The 23,512-nt window shown below is 38.3% G+C and overlaps 1 protein-coding gene across 1 annotated transcript in view; it reads left to right on the forward strand.

Annotated features, from left to right (window-relative positions):
* The first annotated feature begins 14,105 nt into the window (after positions 1-14,105).
* The window catches only part of BMPR1A (bone morphogenetic protein receptor type 1A), a 58,545-nt gene continuing 49,138 nt past the window's right edge, over positions 14,106-23,512 (forward strand). The window contains exon 1 of the mRNA XM_077746478.1: positions 14,106-14,215. The gene's annotated coding sequence lies outside the window, so the exon portion shown is untranslated. The remainder of the gene's footprint in view (positions 14,216-23,512) is intronic.

A 23,512-nucleotide genomic window follows, 5' to 3' on the forward strand; every position in this document is an offset into this window, starting at 1 on the left:
GCCAGTCTTTGGAAGGCCAGTTTAAATTCAGCCCCCAATGATCTCTCCCCCCTTTGAAACAATGGTCTTTGAAACTTCTCAGATAATCATCAGGTGTGGTGGTATGGCGCTATTTGTCATCTTGGTTCTATTGTTTAAGTTTTAATACATTTATGGCTTGAGTCCTCAAGTAGATTAAATGTTACTTGCCAGCAGGGAACTGTGTCTCAAATGTTTTAAAATACACTGTCGTGCTCTCAGAAGTCTTATCAAGTGATCCTTTTTTCCTTTCTCTTTGAATCTCTCTTGCTTGTTAATCATAGAACTATTGTCTGCAATTCAGACATATCTAACTCCACAGACTTAGTCTCAACAGTACATGACGTGTCTTGCAAGAAGGTGATTGGTTAGTCCATAGTCCTGCTGTTGGCTTATGTGCTTTATATTGGGATGGGTGCTTCTAATTGTCTGTCTGAAAGTCTTCAAAACCTGGTGTTGCTTCTGTTTGAAATCTTACTTATTGCCTTGGTTGTTGCTCATCCTGCTGACAAGCTCCTCCCTTAGGCATGTGACTCACTGATTTAAAAGACAGTGCTGTTTAGTAATTAACTACCTGCCTCTCATTACATAGAGATGAGAACTTCAATGCAGGCTTCCCAGCTAAAACTTTCTTTCCTCTGTTTTTCCCTACCTATGGACATGTAGCAACACTGTCCCACGCCCAGCCTTTGGAGGAAATAGCTGTAGTCTGTTTCCCCTCCTGTTGGATGTGATTCCTTTGCATATTCCTGTACAAATGATAGATTTTATATGAATGCTGTTAATCAAAAATTATTTTCTATAATTTCTGGAATGTCATGTGTTCAGTCTCATTGATGCACACGTTTGGACAAATGACAATTGGGTATTTAATGAAGGCAGTTTTGTTTTTAGTAAATAATAAGTCACATATTTTATAACAGATTATTGGATTAAAGTCTGACATAACTGGTACATCCTTGAGGTGATAAGTGTTCCCCATTTTCATGAGGTGTAATTAGTTGTTTTAGGAAACTACCCATGTTTTAGAGGAATTCATTCCATCCTTATAACCTTGCTTTAGCAGCCTGAAAAATATGGTATCCATCATTAGGAAACAGATCCGTTTGGAGAAATCTAAAACATTCTGCTATTTGCTAAATAGGACATTTGAAAATATGTTCTAACATATCAGTATGGCTATCCCTACTTCAGAATTTACCTTTGTAAATTTTATATAGTACAATTGATTTGCCAGTTCTTTTAAAGCCAAATGCCTTCAGGCTGATTATAATGCTCTCTTTTAGAAATATAGCTGTAATTTTTTACCTTTTGAATAAAATGTAACTTTTCATCCTGTTGAACAAGTCATAATTTAAAGTTTTTAGGAAAAAGTTTTAAAATTTGTCAACAGAGGGAGGATCCTTGGGACTTCCTTATAGATCTGTCAGTATTTGATTTAGTAACTTCTGTCATGCTGACATTGTTTACCACAATCATATGCGGAATTAAAACTCGTCACGAATTAAGAGGCTCCTGGGTGGCTCAGTTGGCTAAGCATCTGAGTTTGGCTTAGGTCATCATCTCATGGTTCATGGGGCCAGCTTCATATCCTCTCTCTGCCCTTCCCCTGCCTGGTTTCTCTCTCTCTCTCTCTCTCTCTCAAAAATAAACATAAAAAAAAAAACCCTCATAAATTATAAAATATATATTCCCCCCCCCATATTTTTTACTTTAAAAACTTACAATAAAATTTGAACAGATAGTAAAAACCCATTTTACCAGTTCACTTGCTAACCTTTGCTTCATCTACTTTCTCTGTTTATCTGTTTATAAAGACACATAAACTTTTTTTTTTTTACCATTTGAAAGTTATCTGCAAACATCTTGAAACTTTACCCCTAAATATTTTAGCAAGTGTATCCTAAGTAAAAGGTTGTTTTCCTTAAGAGCTTACATTATCATAGCTAAGAGATTTAATATCAATACAATATTGTGTAATATACTGCCCTTAAATTTCTTCTATTTTCTTTTCAAAAGAGTTCTTTATAGCTATTTTTATTTGTTTTTTAAGTAGGCTCCACACCAAACATGGGGCATGAGGTCACACCTTAGATCGAAAGTCTCATGCTCTATTGACTGAGCCAGGGGCCCCATTTTGATATTTGATCTAGGAACCAGTTGAGGAATATATTTCTCATTTGGTTGTCATATATCTTTAGTTTCCTTTGATTCCACTATCACTGTTCCACTGCCCCTCCTCCCCTGACCCCCAGTGGTCTTTTATGAAATCTTACCTAGTTTTTTAAAATAATTTTTTAAATGTTTATTTTTGAGATAGAGAGTGCAAATGGGGAAGGGGCAGAGAGAGAGAGAGAGGGAGATCAAGGATCCAAAATGGGCTCCACACTGACAGCAGAGAGCCCAGTGTAGGGCTCGAATCCACAAACTGTGAGATCATGACCTGAGCTGAGTTGGACACTTAGCCAGCTGAGCCACCCAGGCTCCCCAAGGTGTTTTTTTTAAAATAGGATACCCCACAATTTGCTGGTTATATTTGTATATTTCATGACTAGATTAAAATCAAATTTGTTTAGAGTGAATGCTATATAGATAGCATTGTGTATTTTCCATTGGATTATATCAGGAGAGGAAGTAAATTTTTTTCATTTCTTTTTCATTTTGTAATAGTTTAGTATTTGGTTTGCTTTATTGATGCTAAAGGCTTGTGATATTTTGTCCTTTAATTTCAAAATACCATTTTTTACTATTTTTGATTTTTTTAAAATTAAGTCCTGATACATTCCAGAAATACAGGAAGTGGTCAACAGATATCTGTATATACTTAATACTCAGATTTATGAAATATTAGCAGTTAACCATATTTACTTTAGATTAAAATATAATGTTTACTCTAAAATCTGTTCTACATATGAGGGTATATATAACCTAGGTGTACATTTTCCAGAGTAATAATGAATGAATAAATGTGTCCCAGCCTCTATCTCAAGAAATGTAACAGCACCATTGAGCCTCTCCAGGTGTTAGGACGATGGCTTTTACCTTCCCAGGAGAAACCATCATCCAAAATTTGGTGTTACTCCATTACTTATCCTTAAGCCTTCCCACCGTTGTGTTTTTCCTTTAATGTACTTTTTAAAAAGCATTTCCTATTTTTGAGCTTTATATGAATGGAATCACACACTATACACACACACACACACACACACACATATTCTCTTGGGCTTGTTTGTTTTTTGTTCAACATTGTGATTTTGAGATTTCATTCATGTTAACAACTTATCTGAGGTATATTCCTTTTCACTAATGTAAATCCTATCACATGAATATACTATAATTTAGGCATTTTACTGTTGGTGAGCACTTGGGTTTCCTCTTATTTTTGCTATAAGAAAAGGCTGCCATGGGGGCACCTGGGTGGCTTAATCGGTTAAGCGTCCGACTTTCGCTTGGGTCATGATCTCGCAGTTCATGGGTTCGAGCCCCGCGTCGGTCTCTGTGCTGACTGCCAGCTTGGAGCCTGGAGCCTGTTTCAGTCTGTGACTCCCTCTGTCTCTGACTCTCCCCTGCTCACGCTGTCTCTCTCTCTCTCTCCTAGAAATAAATAAAACATTAAAAAAAAAAAAAGAGAAAAAAGAAAAGGCTGCCATGAATCTTCTTGTGCATGCTTTCTGATAGATAGATGCAAAAGGTTCCCTGGGTTATATACCTCGAGCTAAAATTTTTTGGTGTTTGGATATATACATTGTCACCTTTACTAGGTAGCGTCAAAAAAGTTTTTTTTTTGATAAACTGTTGTAATTAAGCCAGATAAGGAATTCAAGAGGAACTTTTCTTTCCTTGATGTTTATTTATTCTTGAAAGAGAGAGGACAGAGTGTAAGCGGGGTAAGAGCACAGGGTGAGGGAGACACAGAATCTGGAGCAGGCTCCAGGCTCTGAGCTGTCAGCACAAAGCCTGATGCAGGGCTCGAACTCACAGACTATGATATCATAACCTGAGCCGAATTTGGCCACTCAACTGACTGAGCCACCCAGGTGCCCCTCAAGAGGAACAGTTTTGAGAGAGAATCTTGTTAAAAATCTTGAGATGTTTACAGTTCTTAGCTCCTCCCATTTTTTTCTTTTCCTGAGTTGACTCATGGAGGTGTCCTATCTTTCCCTTATTCTTGAAGTGATCTTTTTAAAATATCACAGCATAAAAATTACTTGATCATGATGGAAGATGTGTTTAGCTTTTACACCCTTAGTCTCAGGCTGTCGTATGCAGACTTGTTATTTCTCTAGACCCTGAAACACAGAGGATTAAACTAGTTTTCTGGTTCTCAGGGATGAGGTAGCTGAAAAGTGGATAGAGGGGGCTGTTACTATATATATTAGCAAATGTGCATTCTAGGTAGCTGTTAACAAAGGAAGAAAACATAAAAAAAAAAAAACAGGATAAAAGCTAAAATAAATAAGCAAACAAGTAAATAAGTAAACAGCATTCTTCTGGGACCATTTAGCGCTGGAACAAATAGCACTGTTTGCTGCTTGTATTTTTGTATTTCATGACTAGATTAAAGTTAAATATTTTTGGAATGAATGCTATATAGATAGCATTGTGTATTTTCCATTGGATTATATCAGGAGAGGAAGTAAATCACTAATAGCCCGTGATGACTTCACTATATTGTAGCATAACGCTGTAATTGGTGTACATAATGTTAATTCTAAATAATGTTTATGTTTTATTGAAAAGTATAAACAGTGCACATTTTTAGAAGAATTGGTAGACTCATAGCAATCTAAAATCAATTCCTGATGATTCCTAAGGGTAGAAATTTTCCTGTTTATATGTAGTGAAACTATCCATAGGAACTTGCCCCATGGTGCTTTTACCTCCAACTAATAAAATAAATGTTCTGTTGATAATTTCTTATCATTTTATGGAAATAAATGGGTGATACATATTTCTCCACTGACTGAATTAGGTTTACTTGGAAAGGGGAAGAAGATGTGTCAAATAACTTAAATGCCTGTGTATACAGTGTATATTGTGCTAATAAATTATAGAGAAAAATGAAAATGAAAACATAGAGGTGGTTTCCATGCTTCTTTGTGAGGAAGGATAAATTGGAAAGGAATATGTGGGTAAATGACTATTTGAGGGTTCACCCAGGGGCAGGTGGCTGCATCAAACTTGCTGTGTGTGATATTCTTAGGACAGATGGGCATTCATATAAAAGAATTTGGTCTGGGAACTGCTGGTTTCTCCTCATTTCCACGGGATACTAGAAACCACTGCAGAATTGAAGTTTTCTAGCTGATTTGAAAGAAGTAATGTATCTTGATTGTCTTTGAACAATTATTTGTTGTTCAAAATCTAATTTAAAGCATAGGTAAAACATTTTTAGGAAATAGGGTTTTAAAAAATTTTAGTTGCTTAAAAGTAATTATAGATTCGTAGAAAATTGCAAAAAATAATGAGAGGTCCCTTGTACCCTTCACCTTCCTCCAGTGGTTACTTAATAGTACATGATGTACAATATCAACCCAGCAATTGACATTGGTTCACTTTATGCGTATTGTGCTGTGCCATTTAAGCATACATGTAGATTTATATAACCACTTCAGCAACAAGACACAGATTCTGTCACCACAAAGATCGCCCTTGTGCTACACACACAGCTGCCCCCATTGGTCTTTTTGCCTTCTGTATAATTTTATCATTTTGAGAACGTTTTGTAAATGGAATCCTATGCTATGTGAGCTTTTTGAGCTCAGCCTGATCCTTGAGATTCACGCAAGTTGTTTTGTGTAATGGTCGTTTTATTCCTTTTTATTGCTGAGTATAAGATTCTGTTGTATGGATGTACCATTGTTTAACCATTCACCTTTTGGAGGACATTTTAGTTTCTCCAGTTTTTGGCTATTAAAAAGAAAGCTGCTGCTAACATTCGTGTTCATTTCTTTGTAACTAGGAGTGCATTTGGTTACATGTGAGTCTGTATTTTATTTTAAAGAAACTTCCAAACCATTTTGCAAAGTGGCTGTTCCATTTTGTATTCTCACCAGCAATGTAGGAAAGATTCATTTTCTTCATATTCTTGCCAGAACGTGGTATTGTCCTGTGTTTTATTTGTTATTCCAGTAGGTGCATAGTGATCTCAGCGTAGTCTTAATCTGCTTTTCCCTGATGGCTGTTGTTGTTGACCTGATCTTTTCATGTGATTACGTGCAGTTCACAAATATCTTAAGTGAGATCTCTCTTCATATTCTGTGCCCAACTTCTAGGTGAATTTTTTTTTCATATTGAGTTTTGATATTTCTTGGTATATTCTAGATATGGATCCTTTGTCACATCTGTGGTTTGTAAGTATAATCTCCCATCCTGTATCTTGTCTTCTCATCTTTTTAACAGGGTCTTTTGCAGTGCAAACATTTCTAAATTTGAGGAATTCAAATTTATCCTTTTTTTTCTTATATAAATCATCCCTTTGGTGTCTTTATCCATTTCTACTCTCCAATCCCAATCCCATACAACCACTAATCTATTTTTGGTCTCTGTGGAATTGCATATTTTGGGTATTTTGTATAAATGGAACCATGTAATATGTGGCCTTTTGTCTGGCTTCTTTCACTTAGTGTAATATTTTCAGCGTTCATATGTTGTAATGGAATTGGTTCTTCTTATGGCTTCATGTATTTTTATGGCTAAATAATGTTCCATTGGATGACTATACCATCTTTTGTGTATCTGTTCATGAGTTGATAGACATTTAGCTTGTTTCTACTTTTTTGCCTATATTCCAATGAGTTGGTATGTACCTTTTCATCTCTACCTTCTTCATACATGTTGCATGTGTGTGCATGTACGTACACACACACCTGTTTGTGTGTATAGTTTTCTTTTTCTTTTTTTTTTTTAAATGTTTTATTTATTTCTAGGAGAGAGAGAGAGCGTGAGCAGGGGAGGGTCAGAGAGAGAGGGAGTCACAGACTGAAACAGGCTCCAGTCTCTGAGCTGGCAGTCAGCACAGAACCCGACACGGGGCTTGAACCCATGAACCGCGAGATCATGACCTAAGCGAAAGTCAGACGCTTAACCAACTAAGCCACCCAGGCGCCCCTAGTTTTCTTTTTAATAATGAAGGAGTGACTTATAGTTTTTATAACTTTAGGATAATATTTGTGATATCTTTCCATATCAGCACAAGTAGATGATTCTCATTCTTTTAAAGGACTGTATAATGTTCATTGTGGCTATTTAACTGATCCCACACTGGTAAACATTTAGGTAAGATTAGAGGGTTTTCTGTTTTTCTTTCTTATATAACCAGCTTTAACCATACTTACACAAGTGTCTCTGTGGTATAAAGCTCATTTTGCCTACTTTGGGATTTTTCTTTTACCTGTCTCTCTTCATTAATCATTTAATCAAAAATACACAGATTATCTCCTTTATGCTGGTCACTGGTCTGTACTTAAAACACAGGGAACACAGGGGTGCCTGGGTGGCTCAGTCGGTTAAGTGTCTGGCTTCGGCTCAGGTCATGATCTCACGGTTCGTGGGTTTGAGCCCCACATTGGGCTCTGTGCTGACAGCTAGCTCAGAGCCTGGATCCTGCTTCAGATTCTGTGTCTCCCTCTCTCTCTGACCCTCCCCTGCTCACACTGTCTCTCTCTCTCTCTCAGAAATAAATTTTAAAAACGTTAAAAAAAATTTAAAACACAGTGAACACAAGTATTAGTAAAATCCAATTGCTCTACACAGGGGTTATTTTAATAAGTAAGACATACCTGTAAGTAATCAGAATTCAGCGTGCTCAGCACTACAGTGTGTTATTATGAGATTCAACAAGTCGGCTACACCCAGGGAGTGGAGAGGATTCAATGAAAGAGGAGGTATTTGAGTTGGATCTTTGTGAAGACAAGTGGAAGTTCACTTGGCAAAACATAAAGATAACATTTTGATTTTTGAATTAGAATATCAAGTTCAAAGAGGGGTAGAAGCATTAAATAACTGGGCATATTTAGGAAATAGCAAATAGTTTAATAATAGCTAGCAGGAGGCTTTTTGGCAGAGATTGTAGTAGAAGATAAAGCTGGTTAATTAGATGGAAAGCACATTATAGCAGCCTGTAGATGGCCTAAAGAATTTGGACTTCATTTTATACATAAGTGGAAATCGTTGAAAATTCTTAAAGCCCACTTGTATTTTTTTATTTATAGTAAAATTTTAGAATTGTGCTGTAAATATTTTAGAATGTTTTCATCACTGCCCCAAATTTCCCGCTTTTACCCCTTGCTTTAGGCAACCACTGCTTTGCTCTGATTGTCCAAATTTGCCTTTTCTAAAAATTTCGTATGCATGGAATCCTACAATACATAGTATTTTGCATCTGGCCTAATTTACTTAGCATGTAGCAGTACTTTATATTTCTATTACATGGTAGTATTCCATTGTATGATAATGCCACACTTTATTTACCCATTCACCAGTTGATGGACCTTTCGGTTGTTTTCAACTTTGGGCTATTATGAATAATACTGCTGAGAACATTTGTATATAAGTCTTTGTATAGACACGTTTTCGTATCTCTTGGGTAGGTTTCCACAGAGGGAATTTAGGATCATATAGTGAGTTTATATTTATTTTAACTTTTTACGAAATTGCCAAATGGTTCTTCAAAGCAGCTGCATCATATTATAGCAGTGTGTGAGAGTTCCGGTTTCTCCACGTCCTTACCAGCACTTGGTATTGTCTGTCTTTTTAATTATGACCATTCTAATGGGTATGTAGTGGTTTCTTTTTATTTTTTTAATTTTTTTTAATGTTTTATTTATTTCTGAGAGAAAGAGAGAGAGAGAGACAGAGAGAGCAAGCAGGGGAGGGTCAGAGAAAGAGGGAGACACAGAATCCAAAGACAGGCTCCAGGCTCTGAGCTAGCTGTCAGCACAGAGCCTGACGCGGGGCTCGAACCCACGAACCATGAGATCGTGACCTGAGCCAAAGTCGGACACTTAACCGACTGAGCCACCCAGGCACCCCTATGTAGTGGTTTCTAATTATAGTTTTAAGTTTTATTTTCCTAATAACTTACAGTGTTTATAATCTTTTCAAGAAGCACAGCTGTATTTTAGAAACACAGGTACAGTGAGTAAGAATGAAGGCAAGCTGCAATGAAAGATGAAAGCCTATACTAGATGTGTATAGATACAAAGGAGACAGATTTTAAAGATAATCAGACTTAGAATGGGCAGCATGTAGTAATTACCTCAATATACTAGGTGAAGCAGAGGGAGATGAGACTAGTGCTTCCTAGAATTCCAACTTTGAGAGTTGGGTAGATGGTACTGCTGTTAGCCATACAGGTGAATGTGGGTGCATGAACAATTTTTGTGCTTGTAGATGATGGCTTTTATATTACTCCTGTTCTCTTGATGTGCCACTGGAATAACTATTTTTTATTTAGTATTTTCGAAATTTGTATCTAGTTCAAGAGAAGGATTTGGATTGAGATATAAATTTAGATGAGTTATCATTGTATAAATAACAGTTACGTTCATGAAAGTTAATGGTGTATTGGGTTCTAAATCACTGTATTTGTTGGGTTACTTTTGATAATTGAAAATTGGTTAAACAGTAAAAGGATTTAATATAATATAATCAAAAGATCCAACCTAATTAAAACAGTCAAGCATAACAGCATCACCAAGGACCCAGATTCTTTGTCTTTTAATGCAGCGACTCTTTACCTGTTGGGTTGTCCTTTTAGGCCATCTCCTTCCCATGATCCTAAGATGGCTACCATCATTCTGCTTGACAAACTCAAAGCCAAAGTTGCCTGAGAAGAAAGGTTGGGGAGGGGAGGTGCACTTAGATGTCTTTTTTTTTTCATCAGCCAGAAAGACCTTTCCCAGAAGCTCCCCAGCAATCTAGTCTCATGTCTTACTGGCTTGAATTGCAGCAGATGCTTATAGCTAAGCCACTCATTGTCAAGGAGAATGGAAATTGCCACAATTGGCTTAGATCAGAGCTTTCCAACCCTGGTTTTAAGAATCTTTTTCACATCTTTTGGAAGGAGCTTTTCCCCCTTGCCTTTTGGTTATCTGCTATAATTAAGATAGGTAAGGTTTTCTAGACAGGCCAGCTTCATATTATTGAGTTGTGGCTATTCAGTACTTCAGATGAGCTAATATTTGTTGAAATCCTACTTTGTGTCATCAGCTGTGCTAGATTCTAGAATACAACACTGAATAAAAGCTTAGAGTTTGGTATGGAAATATGCTTAAGCAAAAGAGTGCTAAATTGAATTGTGCACTGTAGTTCATTTGTATTTTGGATTTAATACTGCTGTTTAAATCTTTGATTTTATGAGAAAGGCATCTTAAGTTTTAAAATCACACTTCTATTCAATTTGTAAGTGATGTTTTAGAACACAGCTCATCCATGAATTGACCCTTCCTTTCTCTGTTATATGGTAGTAACCTGCTTTATTACAGAAGTACATGATGGGGCATCTGGGTGGCTTAGTCTTGGTTAAGCATTCATCTCTTGATTTTGGCTTACAGCATGATCTCATGGTGTGATCATGATCTCATGATCTCCCTGGTCAAGCTCTGTGCTGGGCATGGAGCCTGCTTAGGATTCTCTCCCTCTTCCTATGCCCCTCTCACTTTCTCTTTCTCTCTTAAAAAAAAAAAAAAAGTGCATGATAAACCTCAATTATACTGTTCATTTGAATTACTTACAGCTAAAACTGTATTGTATTTTTCTTCTGAAGCATGATGTACCAAAGATTTTAACATTCATGCGTTTAGTTTCAGAGCCCAGCTGGGATGTTTTGTCAAATATTATTTTGTAGTTTGGTTCTGATTTTTTTTAATGATGATGAGAATGCAGTGATAGTGTTAACAGCAATATTTGTACAATATTTGGAGTACTTTTTATGGTGGTTGGAGAGGAGAAATGAAAATAAGGAGAAGAGGATTTGGAGTGGTGGAAAGAAAAAACATGCTGTCAATATTGCTAATTTTGTGAAGAGTAGGAACTGACTACTTATTGACATCTGGTACAAACTCAAAAGCAATCTTAAATTTTGTCTTATATTTGTCAAAAGCATATGTACTGTATTCTTTTCTGTAAAGCGAATCTTATCGATAAAGGAGTGAATGGTTGATGTCCTAAAATGTCAGAGTCAAAGACGACTATAATATCCTCAGTTCATGTTTGTCACTGATGGGTTATATATGGTTAGTGATATTCTAAGCATCCCAGTGTTTTGTTTTGTTTTTTTTTTAACACTTATTTAATTATCTTGAGAGAGAGAGAGAGAGAGAGAGGGAGAAAGAGCTTGTGAGTAAGGGAGGGGCAGAGGGAAAGGGAGACAGAGAGAGAATCCCAAACAAGCTCTGTGCTGTCAGCACAGAGCCCAACTTGAAGCTCGATTCCCCCACCCCGGGATCATGACCTGAGCTGAAATCAAGGCAGACACTAAAGCCATTCAGCCACCCAGGCTCCCAGTACCCCAGTGATTTAAAGTTTTAACAACTTTTGGGAGTACCTGGGTGGCTCAGTTGGTTAAGCGTCTGACTAGATTCGGCTCAGGTCATTACCTCCTGGTTTCATGAGTTCAAGTCCCACATCAGTTTCTGTGCGGGCAGTGTGGAGCCTGTTTGGGATTCTCTCTCTCCTTCTCTCTCTGCTCCTCCCCCAATCGTGTTGTCTCTGTCTCTCTCAAAATAACTTTTTAAAAAGTTTAACAACTTTAATAATTTAGAGAACCAAGAGGGATGTGTACATTTTGATGGCAAATAAAGGTATTTTGTAAAGATGATGTGGGATTAAAAGGCACTTTTCACATTTGTTTGCCCATATTTACCAACTTCGAAATTCTAACATTAGCTTAATCAAAATATTAGAATGTATTTAGAAAGGTTTGTTTTTCACTTATTGTGTCATTAAGAAGCTCTGTTTTTAAAAGAATTACCTTTTCTTTAACATATTTTCTAGAACTAACAGGCTGGAAAATTTCAGACACAGCATCTTTGATGAAAGTGTTATTATACTTGTTCAGTATTCAGTTTTGACTGGATCTTTGTGGTTGTTAAACACAAGTTCATAGGGCTGAAAGCCTCTGGTAAATTACTTTGTAAGTTAAATGATGAAAGTGGCACATATTTACTGATCGCTGCTTACTGGACTGTAGCACTATATTGCAAAGGTTAGGGAAAGCTTTAGTTTATTCACACAGCTTTAGTTTGTAAAAAGTGATTTTCAGACCTGTACTGTGAAGTATATCCTGTCCTTTGATTGATTGTTTATTTACCTCTTAGTAGTAAGGTCACATTTACTTGGTTTTCCTTAGCTGATCTTAAATTCAATCTTTAGACAATTATATTTTTTGTCATTTGTACATTGAGAGGATGGAGGGGGATAGACAATTTAGGCAGGATCTTAGATTTTGAAGGTAGTGTATTTAAAGATTTTTTAATTATGTTTTTTCTTTTTTTCTTAACCTTAGATTTAACCTTAGATTTAATCTAAAGTTTAAGGGTTTTTTTTTTTTTTACACCAAGGAAATAGTGTTGTAATAAATAGTGCTATAATAAAAAATGGTTGGTAAGTGGCTCGCATGTTAATTTTATTTGATCCATTAGAAATACCTGGTAGAATTAGAATCAGGCCATATATTTTTAAACATAGTCATTTTGATGGATTGTTTTAACCTTTATGAGAATAGGTTAATCTGAGCTTTGCTTAATATAGTGATTGCCTTCCCTCTTTTCTTCCACACACACCATTTGGGAAGGATGGAGTTGTTGGCAAAGAGCAGCTTTGGAGGGAAATATTTGTCATTTCTAAAATGGAACCACAATGCATTTATTTTTTGATTATATAAGGGAAATTCTTTTAAGACCTTGAACATCTCAAAAAAAAAAAAATCCTAAACACTGTATCTCCGTTTCTCTAAGTGATATTCTAAGAGTTGTATAGTCCTATCAGTACCCTGAAGAATGTTAGGGACCAGTTAAGTTGTAGGTAACCAGTGCACTGAGAAGACAGTAAAAGCTCCTAAATGCAGACAAAGCATTACTAATTGCTTTCAGGGTCAGTCTGTCTTTAGTTGGACCATGAAAGATTTAGCATGGTCCTGTGGCAGCCTGTCTGCTGAGTGGAGGCTCTTGTCTTTAAGAAAGGCTGCTATCTGATATGCTAGGCAGTTTCAGGTTCCCCAGTTTACATGAATTCAGTCATTATTGCCAAGACTCCTAAACCTCAGTGTGACACAAATGAAACCTCCAAATGCTCTTGAAGACAAAGGCATTTTGACCTTGCAGTGAGACATAGGTAGTGTTCGTACAGCTTAAAATTTGTCCTTTTAAAATATGAAACCGAATGCTTTACTATTTGAAGTTTCGGTTAAACGATACAGTCAACAAAATTATTTTCAAGATCTCTAAGTAAACAGCACACTTCATTAAATAAATTTAAAGTTTTCATTGTTTCCCTCTTCCAGATTTATGAATTTTGTCCCTTAAGGCAACAGGGGGACTGAATGCCAGTGGTCACATAGTTGTAACCCATCCCCTGGGCTTAGACCAAGCATGCGATTCATTCCTGACCCCTCCAGGTCCTGATATTCTAGGGAAAAGTTTGACTTAAATGAAAACTGCTTGCAGAGATTTTGTAATAAAAAGTGAAAATAGGGATATCAGCTGGATGGTCAAATACAGTTTTGTCGAAGTAGGAATTTGAGTATTGTAGAATTGTACAGTTTAGCCTTGCTTCTGACTGTGCCTGCTTTTCCAGTTTAAGAGGTGATATTTTTTTTTTCAAAAGTTTAAGCTAATCCAGAAATTTTACATGTGAGTCATTTTTTCCACAGAACTACTGTTACCTTTGTAAAGTTGAAAATATGCAAAATGGGAAACTTCTTTGGGCAGAGGTGGGGAAAATGGTAAAGCAGTAGGCTAAAGTACTGGGGAATTCTCATGGACTTTACATTCAAAATGCATAGTTTTAACACAGGACATATTTTTAGTATTGCTTCTGCATGTTTCTTTAATCTAAATAAGTTCTTTTTTTTTTTAACAGATTTATGAAAATATGCATCAGTTTAATACTGTCTTGGAATTCATGAGATGGAAGCATAGGTCAAAGCTGTTTGGAGAAAATTGGAAGTGCAGTTTTATCTAGCCACATATCTGAGGTAAGGAGAAGACTTCTACGCAAATAATTAGAATAATATGAATACTCTCATTTCTGACCAATTGAAAATAGTCCTTCTGTATCACTGCTGCAACTTTATTTTAACTTCTTTAACAACGTCCGTATGAGTTCATAAGTAGTTCTAATATATTTTTCTATCCTTATACATGTTGAACCTCTTCGGGAGTAAAATGTATTTATTAATTTTTTATTTTAATTATTTATTTATCTATCTTTATTTAAAGAGCACAAGCTAGGGCACGTGAGTAGGGAGAGGGTCAGAGAGAGAATCGTAAGCAGGCTCCATGCCCAGCACAGAGCCTGATGCAGGGCTCGATCTCATGACCATGAGATCATGACCTGAACTGAGATCAAGAGTCAGGTGCTCAACCAGCTCAGCCACCCAGGCACCGCTGTCATTTATTTATTATTTTATTTATTGTCAGTTTGTTCACTCTAATTGTAGAAAATAAGCATTAAAGGATATATATAGAGAGAGAAAGAGAAAGACATTTATTTTCTCTAAAGCCAGCCAAGCAGAATTCAGAATGCAGATATTAAAAAAAGATGTTTGTATTATTTTGAAGCTTTTCACACATTATAGGATTCAGGATAAAAATATCTTCAAATAGCACATCTTGGAGATAGGCTTTATTTCAGGAACTGCAGTGACACCAGGGATAGGGAGAGCAGCCGTTCTAAGAGTGTATGTACGGAGAAACCAAGTTCGTTCTTTTTATTCTTTTTTTTTAAATTTATTTTAATGTTTTATTTATTTTTGAGACAGAGAGAGACAGAGCATGAGCAGGGGAGGGGCAGAGGGAGAGGGAGATCTAGAATCTGAAGCAGGCTCCAGGCTCTGAGCTAGCTGTCACCACAGAGCCCGACGCTGGGCTCAAACCCACGAACGTGAGATTATGACCTGAGCCGAAGTCGGCAGCTTAACCAACTGAGCCACCCAGGCGTCCCAAGTTCGTTATTTTCAATCCATTTATAGACTCAAATTATCAGGTAAAAGGTTTGAATTCTTCAGGGATCTATATTTTAGGAAAATAAATAGGACATATACTATGAAGTGGTGTGTCCTTTCTCCTCTTGGAGTGGTCATCTGTGCTCACTGCTGCTGCTTCCTGTGCACACTCTTCTTTCTCATTTTGCCCAACTGGTGTCTTTGCTCTTTTGAAAAACACTTATGGCTTTTTAATTGCCTTTTATTGGGTTCCATACTCTTTGATCACTGTAGTGGTTGCCATTTTCCCTTTTTTGAAATTCTCTTGGTTTCTATGACCCTGTGCTCCTCCTAGTCCTACTTCTTTGATTACTCCATGCTTTTTTTCTCTCCTCCTCCTCTTAAATAATGACTTCTGCAGGGTTCTGTCTTTGAAATCTTTCTGTTTCTTCTTTGTTTTTTCTCATCTCATTTCAACAGTTACCTTTAGAATGATCTCTCTCAACCTGTATATCTCAGTCATGATACACTCTCTGAGCTTCCGGCCTGTAATTTCAACCGCTTGCTTCATACGTAGGGTTCCCACGTCTGTTACTGGACCTCTCTGTCATCCACACTCAAAGTCTCAGTGCTGAATCTGATGCCTTACCTTTTCCTTCCTACCTCAGAGATCCAGTCCCATCCATTTCCCTCTGTAATGTGCTGTGAATGTTTATGTCTTCTCTTTTCTAATCCCCCTGTCACCATCTGAGGTTAGGCCCCTCTATTACATTTTACCTGAAATATTGCAGGGCTCTCCCAGCTTTGTGCCTGTCTTCACTCTGCTTCCCTCTACGTGTCGCTGCTGGCTGAAATTTTCTAAACAATAATTCTGCGTGTACTGTCAGTGACTCTTTGTTAGACTATCAAAGTAAGGACAAACTAGTAAGTCAGTCTCTTAACAGTCTAGCATTCAGTGAGTGATACCTTCGCTTGCGTCCATTCACTTCTTTCTCCCTTTAAACGTTTACAAATATAGCTGCTCTAAGTCAGGCACTATGCTAGGCACTGAGAATACAAAATGTTCAGTGCAATGGGTTCCTTGTTTTGCTCTCACAGAATAAATAATCTGCCTAGAACTGAGTATGCAAACATTTAATTCAAGTGCCATTGGGAAGATGTATTGGCAACACCTAGACAGGCTTCAAAATTGTCAGGGAGGCTTTGTAGGAGATGATATTGGAGTAGAATCTTACAGGATGAGTAGAAGTTTGCAGAGTGGAATTTGAGAGGCCAGAGGATTTCATGTTCAGATTCCGGTGTAAGCAAAGGAAATTTGAGATATATCAAAAGTACAAAAGACAGGAGAAATCATTTTGTATGGCTTGAATTCAGGGTATGAGAGGCAGTTTGAGGGACAAGGCCGGGAGGGCTCTTGACTGTGAAGAACCCTGACTTCTGTGGTAAGGAGTTTAGGCTTTATTTTGTGAGTAAGGTGGTGGTCACTGAAAAATTTTAACAGAGGTATTTTTGGGTCATAATTGTATTTTGTAAAAATTAATCTGGCAGTTATATGAATGATATTTTGGAAGGGGAAGGGGGATGCCAAAAGCAGAGGGACAGTTAGGCTGCTCTTGTTTCAAGCAAGAAACAATAAAACTTTTGAAATTATGAAAACATTTAAACAGTGGTTATTTAGCAAATGTTTGATTTTCTTTTTCTAGACCCCTACAGGTATGATACTCCTCAGTCAGTGATTTGAAATTGCCTTATATTTTCTCTCCTCTCTATTCATATTACTCTTTTCTCCTGACATGCTTTTTCTACTTTTTCTTTCTTGTGGAAGGCCTGTCAACTTTTAAAAACCCATCTCAAGTGCCAATTTATCCCTGAGGTCCTTTCTTTTTTTATTTTATCTTATAAATATTTTTTTAATGTTTGTTTACTTTTGAGAAAGAGAGACAGACAGTGTGAGCAGGGGAGGGGCAGAGAGAGAGGGAGACACAGAATCTGAAGCAGGCTCCAGGCTCTGAGCTGTCAGCACAGAGCCCGACATGGGGCTCAAACCCACCAACTGTGAGATCATGACCTGAGCCGAAGTTGGACGTTCAACCTACTGAGCCACCTCGGTGCCCCACCTGAGGCCCTTTCTAATCTATATTTCTCTGACTCTAAGAATATGTTCCTTCCTGGTTTAAGGCCCCAGAGTACTTATTTTTGTCCTAGAGGATATTCCTTACTTTGGTCCCTGTTAAACTGTGTAACAGCAAGTCATAAAGGAGGAATCAGAAAATAAAGAACATGGTCCCCATTCACTGTTTATAGTTGTATCAGTAAGGTATGTATACAAGTAATGTGAGTAACAATAATCAATACTGCCAAATAAAAATGAAAAATTCCAGAAGAGTAAAGTCATTACTTCTTAATTAGGGTTCTGTAGCATTGAGAAGTACAGACAGAACACAAGAGGGATTATTTGAGCTGGATTGTGAAAGGTGAGTAGAATTTTGATAGGTAAAGAAAGAATTAGAAGGTATTTCTAGGAAAGCTGGTTGATAGAAAATGAGTTTTTCCCTAGGAATATGGTAGAGGTTTTGGAGAGGGTAGGAAGTGTAACACAAAGAAAATTTTACTTTAAGGAAATTGTGTGAACATACATCATCAGAGGAATGGAATGAGGAGTCAGGGAGCTCAGAAGGTTGTAGGAGGTGTTAGGCATGAGGTAATCAGGATTTAATCTGACTGGATGTTGGAAAGAGGTGATGATGTCCATGCACTGTATCTGGATAGTACAGATAATGCTGGGCAGCAACAATAGCACACATAAGTAATTTTTCAAATCTGGTTGGATCTAAGTTTCCTGAGTTTACTTATTTTTTTAAGTTTATTTTTATTTATTTTGAGAGAGAGAGAGAGCGCAAGTGAGGGAAGGACAGAGAGGGAGGGAGACACAGAATCCCAAGCAGGCTCCAGGCCCTCAGCACCGAACCGCAAGCTAGGCTCAGACTCACAAATTGTGAGATCGTGACCTGAGCTGAAGTCAAGAGTCAGACACTTAACTAACTGAGCCACCCACACGACCCTATGTTTTCTAAGTTTAAGGAAACATTAAAATTAATGTTCTACTATCTTATTGGTCTCTTCATTTTGTCATTTGTTTACATACAACAGATATTGTTGTACTTATGTTTCAAGCCTTAGCATATTGTAAGGGAGATATTATTAAAAAAAAAAAAAGCAAAGTATTGCCTTTTTTATTTTTATTATTTTTTAATACTTATTTATTTATTTAGAGAGAGAGAGAGAGAGAGCATGTGTTCATGGGACAAGAGCAGAAAGGGAGAGAGAATCCCAAGCAGACTCTATGTTCAGTGTGGAGGCTGACGTGGGGCTTGATCCCACAAACCTGAAGATCATGACCTGAGTTGAAGTCTGGCTCTCAACTGACTAAGCCACATAGGCACCCAAAAAAATACATATTTTTTGAAGGTCCCCTCTGTCATTCTTCTCTCAGAATAGTGACAACAGTGTTTCTGAAGACGAATGATTTTAGGTCTCACAGAGATGAATTTTTAAAAAGATTTCCAGGTATGCTGCCTGGGTAGCTCAGCGTCCAACTTGGGCTCAGGTCATGATCTTGTGGTTCGTGAGTTCAAGCCCTTCATTGGGCTCTGTGCTGACAGCTGAGAGCCTGGAGCCTGCTTTGGATTGTGTCTGTTTCTCCGCCCCCTCCCCTGCTCACATGCATGCATGCACCTACACTCTTTTTCTCACTCTCAAAAACAAATGTTAAAAAATTTTTTTTTATTAAAATATTTTTTTAATTTTAAAAATGAAAATATTTTCATAGTTCTATATGTATTTTGATAACTGCCGATTCAGAACAAGTATTACCGACTTTTCCATTTAATGTTGTGACAGTATGTTCAGACTGACTTAGAAACTTGAGTTTATCAGGGCACATTTACAGCAGTAAAATTACCTTGTTCTTTATAAGGTCCCTTTATTGATTGATTTTATTTCCTTTCTGCTTGATCTCCACTCTGCTTTCGTCTCCTTCTGCCATAGGAAAGCACTCTCATTCGTTGGCTATAGGTCTTTGAATATGTCTTTGGTGTGTGTGTGTGTGTGTGTGTGTGTGTGTGTGTGTATTTAATTGACTTAGGTTTGGCTACATATAGTCTGCCCCCTTTTTTCCCAGTTTTCTTCACCACTAGAAAGGTAAAATCTCCCTGTTGCTGTGTATATGCTTGTATCCTATAGTGCCCTGCACCCTCTTCTGCTGCTTGAAAGAGTCACCACACTCTTGTTCAAGCACAGGCCGTGGAGCCACATTGCTTTCATTTGAGTCTCGACTGCCCCACTTCTTAGTTCGGGCTCCTTTGAAAGGACAGCCTGAGAAAAGGACTTACGGCTGGGTAGTTTATTTGTGAGGTGATCCACAGAAGCAGAAATGAGAGAAAAGGAAAGGTGAGAGAAGTTACATGACGTGTGTTAAGGAGCTGGCTATCACTACGGGCAACTGGAGTTCAGTCCTTCTGGCGACCCTCTGAATGCATCTTAGTATTGTCCCACCAAAAGATAGGGAGCTTAGGACATTTATCAGCCGACTTACATCATCTTTTTTTTTTTTTTTTGGGGGGGGGAGGCTTTGGTTATTTAAGTAATCTCTACACCCAACAACATGGGGCTGCAGCTTATGACCCTGAGGTCAAGAGTCAGATGCTCTTCTGACTGAGCAGCCGGGCGACCCAATGACTTTCCATCTTTTGTTAATTGAAGATGGCCCCTGGAGTTTTAACTCTAGCATTTGTATGGCTCTGCCTACATACTGCTGAGCAGTCTTCTTTAGGTTTGGAGAAAACCCTCAGGAGCAAAACAGCAGTGCCTTGGCATATACTTGGTATCAGATGCTGTCAGACAGTGCATAGAGCTGCCCACCACAGCTGTAATGAGGCTGGTAGGGTGAGGGATTGTGTTGCTTGCACCATGAGTGTTTGATAAAGCCTGTTTTTATTTCTCAGATTGCCTCCTGTTCCATTAAGCCCATTTTGCCCACTTCAAATTGGGGGCCAATTTTAATCACTAAAAGAAATCTCCAAAACAAGAGGGTTAGTGGAACAAGCTGTAATCCCCACTACTATAACTGGTCCTGAGGCCATAATTGATATTCTTCGTGAGCTGATCTAGAAACCTTGGGACAGTGGTGCTGGCAGTACCATATACTGTGGGCAAGGAATACAACCCACATCTGGAGTGTCAGTTCTATACCCACATGTGGCAGTGATTAGGCCACCTTCAGTAAGGAGGAGCCCATGCAAAGCCTTCCTGTCTGTCATTATGGCTCCTCCATTCATGACCCTATTGGTCAAGCATTGAGGTGGCCGAGAGCAAAAGCTGACTGCAGTCAACTGACAAGTCATTCCATCTGTAGTCTGGAAAGTAGATAAATGCACCTCATCTGTTGGTGCTTTGTGGTGGGCATTAACATAAGACATAAAGATTGACACTTTGGGCTCTTATAGAACCATCAACATACTTCTTCTCCAGATTCCTTCGCTTTTATTTTCTGTGTTTGCTCTTTCCATTGCCCTACCTGATCAGCCATACCATTCACCACTCCTAAGGAGTTCATGTTTTTTTCACGTTTGGTCACTTCTCTCTTTGCCATGCCTGCTGAGAGAATTTCTGCTTCCTCATTGTCTTTCAGAGTCCTCCAAGCAGGGCTCTGGAGTGGTGGTAGTCCATTGTTTATTTGTCTTTGTCAGCCAGGCCCCAGGTTTTTCTTTTTTGTCCTTGGTAACAAGGAACCCACTCTAAAGTTGTTAGTGTGAGCAGAAGAAAAGACCTCTGTTGTGATAAGGGGAGGTGACATGAGGTTCTGGACTTATAATTTACTGTGCCCTCTACCATTGCCTAGGTACTATTATGAAAACACCATTTCTGTCATAGAATAGCTTGCTGCTTCACCTGACCTTGGGAATCATGGATAGGTAGCTCTGGTCACTAAATCCTTGATGTTCCATGGTTGGGTTCTCTACTGGGGCTCAGTATCATGCCAGGAGCTATAGTTTTCAAACGGTGTCATGAAGTCATATCCTTGCCTCAGAAAATCTAGAGGTCTATGCTCCAACTCTCCTACTGGAGTTTGTCAGAGAATCTAGCACAGATCATCTCTAGGACCTTGGAGTCTGAGCATCAGGGGCTTGTACTGGAGCTTGATCTTACTGAAAAGCACGTCAGCTGGCAGCACTATAGAAACCCAGGGGCGCTCCCCTTTCTTCACATTGAAACAGTGTCGTCGTAATGCCGGTGTCCTCTTTGAGCTGCTCCGACCGTGTCTTTGGGGCTGAAGTCCTTCATCGCTGTCCTTTTTGGCAGCTCCGGTACTTGGACATCCATGTGTGTTCTTCTCCTTTACTGAGAAGACAGATGCCATCCAGGTGTCGTGTGTGTGCACTGTCCACCCGCTCTGCCTAAGTGGAAGCCACCTGTTCTCATTCATTTTGAGCTTAGCCTTTCCTCTGGTTGCTGAGTTCCCTTTAAATGAACTGCATTTTATTTTGCGCCCACTTATGGGGGTCGTGGCTTCCCTAAGCACTCATTTAGTTCTGGCTGTAGGCATCTGTTCATTGCCAAAGCCGTCAGCATGGGATGGCAGAATTGTTTCTGTCCTGTTGACTGATAACAGGAGCCAACAAATTGCTAGTGATTTCTTGGCACTCTGGGAGGAGTGCCCAGCGCTTCCAGGCCCGGCAGCTGGGAGCTTCTTCAGCAGTGTAGCAGATCCGTTAGATCTAGTGGCTTTTTGAATCCCTGCATTGCAGAAAAGCAGTCGTTAGCTCCAGGCTTGAAGAAAGGATGTGCTCTGCCCTTACTGTTGGTATCTCCCTGGACACCACTGAAAATTTAGTCGTAGTCCTACTCTCTCCTGTAGAGAAATCTAGAACTCATCCTATAGACATTCTGTGGACCTTGCCCTCAGGCTCTTTGGGTGTTATGCTATCTATTCCTTTCAAAGGGAAATAGTTTATTCCCATTGTCTTAAATTAAGACTGCCCTCTCATAACTAAGGTACCATTTTTTTATTAGTGCTTGTTTATTTTTTGAGAAAGAGAACACGGGGGGAGGTGGGGCAGAGAGAGAGGGAGACACAGAATCTGAAGCAGGCTCCAGGCTCTGAGCTGTCAGCACGGAGCCTGACAGGGGCTTGAACTCACAAACCATGAGATCAATCATGGCCTCAGCCGAAGTCATACACTTAACCGACTGAGCCACCAGCTGGGAAGCAGCTACGGTACATGTTCTGGGTGCGCTGGAAGTAGAGATGGGACAGCTCACTCAACCTGAGGAGTAAGGCTCAGGGATTGCCTGCCATGATTACTCCCAGATCAAGGCTTGAAGAATGAATTAGACTCAACCTGGTGAAGCACAGAGGCTGTGCAAAGGAATGGAAATCTGAAGGGAATGCCTATAGAGAGCGCTACCATGATTTCAGTATAGTTAGAACATCGTAAGGGTATGGAGGAGGGGGAGGACGATGTTAGAAAAGCTGGCAAAGGACAGATTATAACAGTTCTTCTGGTATCTTGCTAATTCCACCCTATTAAAATGAGACTATTTACAGATTTTTAAGTAGAGAGTATGACAAGGTCATTCAGTTCTAGAAGTTAGCATTTTATTAAATGTGACCATTTACTAGGCTCTACAGAAAATAGTAATGCATTTCGAAATATAAATAAATAGTTTTAAAACATTTCAAATAATCATATCAACCATATTTTTTGCCAACAAATCCATGTAACTAAAAATGAATAACAAGCCATATATACAAACCCATGTTTGGGAATTTTAAAACAGACTTCTGTTAAATCCCACAGCTCAAAAATAAAATGATAATACAAATCAGAAAACATCTAGAACTGAACAATAAAGCAGACATGGATGTTAATACTTGTCTGACACATTGAAGCCTTAAATTCTCAAAAAAAATTAAAAATATTAATAAGCTAAACATCTAACCTCAATTAGGAAAAGAACAACAGAATAAATTGAAGAGAAGTAACCAGATGATGAAGATAAAAGCCAGCACTTGCTATCTAGCTTTATTGTTCCATATGCTTTACAGGGATTATTTCATTTAACCTTTATAACCTTGTGGGGTAAGTACAGTTATTATTCCCATATAGATGAGAAGACTGAGGCACAGAGAGAAGCTTATGCAAGCTTCTACGTAATTAGTGACCGAATTGGGGTTTGAAATTATATTTTAATATACATAGGAAAGGATTACAAAAGCCAAAAATTGGTTCTTGAGAAGGCTGATAAAATAAATCATTCGAATGGTCAAGAACAACCCAGAAAGCACAA

This window comes from Crocuta crocuta, unplaced genomic scaffold (genome assembly GCF_008692635.1).
Source record: "Crocuta crocuta isolate KB4526 unplaced genomic scaffold, BGI_CrCroc_1.0 scaffold28, whole genome shotgun sequence".
Lineage (NCBI taxonomy): Eukaryota > Metazoa > Chordata > Mammalia > Carnivora > Hyaenidae > Crocuta > Crocuta crocuta.